General features: G+C 43.1%; 1 protein-coding gene across 1 annotated transcript in view; it reads left to right on the top strand.

Annotated features, from left to right (window-relative positions):
* The first annotated feature begins 3983 nt into the window (after positions 1 to 3983).
* KCNJ15 (potassium voltage-gated channel subfamily J member 15) overlaps positions 3984 to 6766 on the top strand; it is a 52946-nt gene continuing 50163 nt past the window's right edge. Inside the window, exon 1 of the mRNA XM_011379730.1 lies at positions 3984 to 4218. The gene's annotated coding sequence lies outside the window, so the exon portion shown is untranslated. The remainder of the gene's footprint in view (positions 4219 to 6766) is intronic.

The following is a 6766-nucleotide window of genomic DNA, read 5'->3' as shown; positions in this document are numbered from 1 at the left end:
CTTTCACCTTTTCTTTGCTAGAGATCTGCTTACAGCCAAACAGGAGTAACTGGCCTTGTCACAGGTCTAGGGGACTTTTAAAAGCCAGCTCACCCACAAGGCCAGCTTTTCTGTTGGCTTCATGAGGAGACTTTTACTTGGCCTTATTTGTTCCATGCTAAACTCTATGACTTGAGAAGTTGGCTTCTGAAACTCTGTCAAAATTTTTTGTTGTGGATAATTTTGAAATGTTGAAGGTCTTTCACAGAACACAACACGGTCACATTCTTCCCCCTCAATCACGGCCTAAAACTTGGCATGTGGTCATGATTCTGTTTTCAACTGAAGAGAGCCACGCCCTTATCTTTCCCTACCTGCCTGAATTTTCAGTTAGGAAAAAAAAAGTTACGTGGCTTCTGAGTTCTGAGTTGAGGCAAACTGAGAACAGGAAGCAGTTTCTGGAGCAGCCTGAGCCCGGCTGACTGGGGCAGGCGCAGGAAAGCCCTGCTGTCTTACCGAAGACACTACTTTCCTTCCAAAACTCTCTCCAGAATCAGGCAGGGACGTGGCCTTGGCCTGAGATCACACCCTTACTTGACTTACTGGCTTTCCCCACTTTCCTTAGGATTCTTCCCACGAGCACTTCTTCAATAACTTGCCCATGAATGTTTGTCTCAACATCTGTTTCTAGAACACCTACTCTAAGGCAAGATTTCAACTTTGTGGCTTCCTAAGAAAAGCTTCTCTCTGGGAAGGCCAAAGTCAGGGAGATCCCCGCCTCCGGCCTGTGGGGTCTGGAAAGGGTTGACATGGTTGGCCTTCATTCTCCGAGGCTCACCTGTATCCCAAGGGGGGCATTTTACATGCCTCTGGGGCAGGGACTGTGGGACAAAACTGGAGGCAAAAGACCAAATCCCTCCTGGCCTGCAGAGGACTCTTTAAGCTGATGGGATCACAGGAGGATTTGATAACGCTTTAAAAACTGACATAACCCCTGCCCCGATGGTTTTATATCTAACTCAACTTAAATAGATGTAGTCAAAGGTAAAAATTTATTTTTTTTCCTCTCATCACACTTCAAAGTTTTTGGTTTTTTTTTTTTTGGTCTCAATTCAAGCCAAGATGAGAATTGGAAGCACTATAGCATTTATTTTTCTTTTTTGGAAATTATTTTTAGGAAACGGCTCTCTTGAAAAAGCTGGTTCTTATCATCTTTTCTGCCCAGTTTTCAGACATCTTTTTAGAACTTCGCATAAGAGTCCAGACTTTAGATGTGTATTCTATTGAAATTTGACACATGAAAAATTTTGCTTTCAATTAATTGGGAAGAAAGGAAAGAAGGAAGGAAAGAAGAAGAAAGAAAGAAAGAAAGAAAGAAAGAAAGAAAGAAAGAAAGAAAGAAAGAAAGAAAGAAAGAAAGAAAGAAAGAAAGAAAGAAAAAGAAAAGGAAGAAAAAACAAAGGTGACTTACTGAATAGTCATTCATGTTTGGTTTTTATTTTAGGCTAGAAGATCAATAACATTGACCATCTCCAGTTACAAAATGATTAACTGTTATTTGATGTAATTTTACACAGTGGATTTCAGACCTTACTCCTTAGTACCAGGTTGTGATACAAATTTTACTCACTGGGTGAGAGGGAGACTGAGCGACCCAAAATGTTTTCCATCAAGATTAATCGTTTGTCCGATTTCCCTCATCAGCCTCGGAAACTTCCAGAAATACTCAGACCATTCGATTATTAGAACATGCAAAATAAAGTCTGTCCTCAGGGACAGAAATCTCATAGATGCTCATGTTAGAACTTTCCTGCCTCCTCTCAACACTTTAATCATCGTTTATAAATGCCTCATTTCTTCTCGCGAACTCTGTCGGATCGGCAGCCTTGAGATCTAGTTGTTGAATGGCCCCAAATGAAAGAGAATAAAAATAGGTAAACATCACCAAAATGAAAAGTATTGGCCTAACGTTCAAATGATTTCTTGGATTCCTCCTCCTCCGGACCCCTTTTTGTCTTTCGTCACTTTGAAGTCTGTTATGAATGAGTGTGAGCTCCACGACGCAGAGTCCTGCAAGAAATAGAACTTGCCAGAGCATTAGACTCTGATTACCTGATACTCAAAGGAATCTATGCATGCATATGTATGCCCGCGAGAGACTAATTTGAGAAAAACGTAGCCTAATGAAAAATGCACGCTCTGAGAGTGAGAAGAGCTGTTTTGAACCTCAACCCACTTCTTTCTAGCTCTGTGACTTTGAGCAGATCACTTACCCTTTCTGGTTTTCACTTTCTCACCCTTAAAATGCAACTCGTCGTGACTTTTTGGCCTGAAAGTCAAATAATAACATTTCTGCAAGAGCTTTATAAATGAAGAAAGAGTATTCTAGCGTTAGTTTACTAATTAAACGTGAGACTGCAAATGTTCATTAAAACTAAGAAGATAAATTAAAGTTCAACTGTAACAAATTATACCTTTCATTTGTAACCTTTTAGCAGTCTACTTGACAAGTAGTTTTTCGAGGGACTATGACATGTCAGGTGTCCCTCGAGGGGCGCATAGTAAACAAGACAGGTGCGATTGATAAAGAGTTGGGACCATTTAGACAGTGCTGAGTGGCATTCAAAGTAGAGGGGATATTGAGGTACAGGTCGGATGGGGACCACATGAGGCAAGGGACTTAAAAATGACGTCCTTAAGATGTACCATTCAGGCTAAGACCTGAAAAGTGATGACGGATCAGGTGGATGATGACCTGAGGAAGTGTGACGGGCAGAGGGGACAGCCTGTGCAAATCATCCGAGGAAGGGTATGATCAGGTCTTGAATCTTGGGTTTTCTCTTTTATTTGCCACCTCTGTGGGACCTGTTTTATGTGGGACCTGTTTTATGTAGAGAGGCTGCCCAGAACTCAGAGGAAGGGGACAGAAACAAATCAAGTCACCCCCTGTTCCCCCCAATTTAGAGCAGCTGCATCCACCTGACCCTGTGCAGGGGACATGTGAGCATCTCCTCGGATGCTTCGTGACCTTGAGCTGTCGCTCTCCTTGGAATTGCCTTTGGGCCAGTGCAGAAAGTGCACTGGCCCCTGTACCAACTTGTGGGGAGGCCATCCTCTCTTTTAGAACTTACCAGGGTCTCCACGCACTCTGGCCATGGGGACGCTGGTGACCCACGCCGGCTTGGACCGGCCTCCCTTGGCATGATGACGGCAAGAAACGGCTTGGCAAAGGAAGGATACACAACTGCATTCCAGAAAGAAGCTCTTTGCCTTTGACGCCAGAGCCCGGGAGGCGTCCGCTTAGCCTTCTTTCTGCTTTAGGGTGGAATTCTCACCTTTTTGCATAAAAGTGCCAGACCTTGTGCATAAATGCTGGCAACCAGATTCCAACGTGGATCCCCAATTCCAATTTCCATGATCCAGAAGGATGCAGCTTCTCCCATGTCGATCCAACTTCCTGACATTTTTTTGATCAAGAAAAATAGAGCCTATAGGAAAAATCAACATGACCGTAAGGGGACTGAGCTAAAGACAGCAAGTTTCCAAGTCTGTGCCATTTTGTTTATATATATTTGGTATATGTATTATCTGATGGGTTTGTTCTGATTTTCATTGGAGGCGGGGATTTTTATTAATACTCACGTGGAGTGAGGAGAAGAGAGGAAGGGAGAACACGGGGGAAGAGTTGGCTAGAGAAGATAATCTGGTTATTTATTTAGAGTTTATTTAGGCAAAGGGACTTTAAAAAAGGCTTTGATAAGAGTGGCTGAGGTTTCTTCAAAGATTAACTGGTGTTCTTTAAAAGGGCACGAGCCTTCCTTTATACAGGTGTTTGAGGCGTTCAGAACTGCATGTCCATTAGAATTCTTTGCTGGTCTGTAGATTTCCTGAAGACACGCTGCTGACCACAGGACTCCTCTCTCGGATTCTCTCTCTCTCTCTCTCTCTCTCAATCTCTCTCCCCACCCCACTCCCTCCCTCCCTCCTTTCCCTGGCCCTCCCTCCCTCTGCCCCGTCTCTTCCAATCTCTTTCTTTCTCTCTTCAGTTCCTTCAGGTAAATCCTACTCAAACTTGTACCAACTTGTTTTTGACTGACAGTGAACAGCGAGAGAGTTTTCTTCATTTTGAGGGAACCTAAACACCTATCTCTCCCAAGGCAATCTGCATGGAGTGATCCCTCCTGTGCCTTGTCAGACCCCCACATCGAGCCAGGAGTCTGCCTTCACCCGTATTTGCAGGTAAGAGGTCTGGGCTTGTGTCAACACTGGAGCAGGCAGCGTGTTGGAGATACTTCTGAAACACTCTTACTTCTAAAGGTAATGAAAAAGTTGTGATTCTTTTAAACGTTGCTTAAATCATTCAAGACGTCCAGGCTTATCTGGGGAAATTTACAAGTGCCGTTTGCATGTGGAGAACGGGTTTTTACTTAATGATGGGGCAAAAAAAAGTGCTTTATTCTTGCCTGTGAAACAATATCCAGATGTTGTCTTGTTTGTTGAGGGTGTAAGTGATCTAGATCAAGGGAGAAGAATTATTCTGACTTCTCTTTGCAAGTGTTGTTTTCTCTCATATCGTCTGTCGGGGCAAGTTTGTTATTGATTTTCAGCGATTATGTAGTTCTCGGGGTCGATCTCCGGCAGTTATTTTCCACTGTCAGGAGAGAAATCAGTTGAGGTTGCTGTAAGGCGAAACCTCACTGGAATATTTTAAAATGTTACCTATCCTTCTGAGAAAAAGTTATGTAAGTTTTCCGTGGTAGGTATAAGGAATGTAAACAATTCTGACTTTGAAAACATTATGAACCTTGTTCATGACCCATGGATAATGCGTCTTATAATCCGTGTATAATTTCATGTGCGTTTAGACTATTCTCAGCTAATGAATGTTATACTGGGTGAAATTTCCACATTTCACGTAGCTCCTGTGAAGCTAGTTTTTTTTTCTTTTTTTTTTCCTCCTCTGCACTTCCGTATTTAGCTGTCTGTAGGAAATGAGAATTTGTCGTTCGGTGGATATTTCTTGACCTCCCAATTACTTTAAGTCACAGGTTCAGAAACTTACAACAAATGCAAGATTTAACTTGGGAAAATTAAAGACCAAAGTTTGTCACACTCAATTCGAACGCTTAGATTTATTTCTTCTTATCGGAAAATATCTTAATTTTTTTTCCCTTGGAAAAAACATGACAAGCGATTCTTAAAGTTCTTTTTTTGAAACCTGAAAATCACACACTCTCTCTCTCTCTCTCTCTCTCTCTCTCTTACACACACACACACACACACATCACCGTTAACCCCATTTTGTCTCCTCTTGTAAATGTTTAAACAAACATGTAACGATCAACAATATAGCCTTAGGTGATAAATTCTCTCTATTTAAACTTGTCTTAAGAATTAAGAGAAATATATAATTTAATATATTGCATGTTTAAATGCCATCATTTTGTGAAAACTAAATATCAAGAGACTTCCAGTTGAACAACAAAGCACTTACCTCACACACAGCTCCCCCGGTGCTGTTCTTTCCCTGGATTTTGTTTTTTCGCTGTTTTTCTACTTCCCAAGCTATGAATATAATAAATGGCCACGCAGGGAGTAGCGACCCAGAGGTCACGCGACAAGTCTTCACGAAAGCTTGGAAAGTAGACGAGTTTAACCCAATCGCCAGTTACATATCTCAGAAATGCTCATCTGGTAACAGAGCTGACATGAGTTAAATAAACGCATAAGTAGTTTGGGGTTTTTATAGAAATAGGCTTAGCTGAATTTTGTGATCCTGGTTGCTTAAGGAAAACATATTTTCAAAAATTCCTCCCACCCTCTTCCCACTCCTTCCTTCTACCAACAGTTGTGGTCATTTTATAGAAAGTGTTATTTCCCTAATTTCCTCTCTTCGCACTTACAACCAGTGCAGACAGCCGGGTGTGGGGGGAAGGAGAGAGAGCGAGACCCCGGACTTCCCACGCCAGCAGCCCCGGAGAGCCAACCAAAGCAGGTCTGCTGGCTCTTTGCACGGGGCTCGGCTCGCTCCCCCACGGAGGCGATGTGGGAAAGGCTGTTGTTCTTGTGTGGGGTGTGCGTGACTGTACACCTGGATGACGGCAACATGCTCAGTGAGAAGAACTACCGATGTATGGTTTTAGGCACCAAATAGAGGCGAACTTTTTTCTAGGCTTAGTAAGTGTCGAGCACTTGAAATGTCGCTTCCTGTGTACCCCGTCTCACGTGGTGGAGACATCGCTTCAGGGTCCAGAGTCGTTTGTAGACTCCGTTGGCCTTGTGGACCCATTAGAACCTCAAAACCAACATAACAGGCCACAGGATGAGCCGTAAGCCTCGAAGGGCTGCTGACGACTAGCCCCAGGGAAGGGCTGTTTCAGGCATAAAACACCCTGATCGTTTCCTTCGGTCTTTAATTTATAAGTAATTCAGCTACTGTCTTTCCCTGCCCATGACAATTCGAACCCTTCCCACTGGAGTAAATCGGTATCTCCAAATGTGTTGTTTTCATTCTTTTTTGAAGCAAAACACGCTGTACTGTAAAAACAGTCAGGAAGCTATGGCAAGGGTTAACGTTAGCTTCTATGCTTGCAAAAAATAGTTAATTGCTTATTAGTGGATAAATGCAAGAGTCATATGAGGCAGAGGTTATGATCCAGCCTCCGTCTCTCCTGCCCTTCACCTTCAGCTCAGAGGTCCACCTGGGGAGTGTGGCTTTTGGTGTCATTGGAGGGGCATGTGCGTGGCGGGAGCAAATTGAACCAAGGACGGTCCACCTGTTCTGAGA

This window comes from Pteropus vampyrus, unplaced genomic scaffold (genome assembly GCF_000151845.1).
Source record: "Pteropus vampyrus isolate Shadow unplaced genomic scaffold, Pvam_2.0 Scaffold372, whole genome shotgun sequence".
Lineage (NCBI taxonomy): Eukaryota > Metazoa > Chordata > Mammalia > Chiroptera > Pteropodidae > Pteropus > Pteropus vampyrus.
This window is presented reverse-complemented; position numbering and strand designations above follow the sequence as displayed.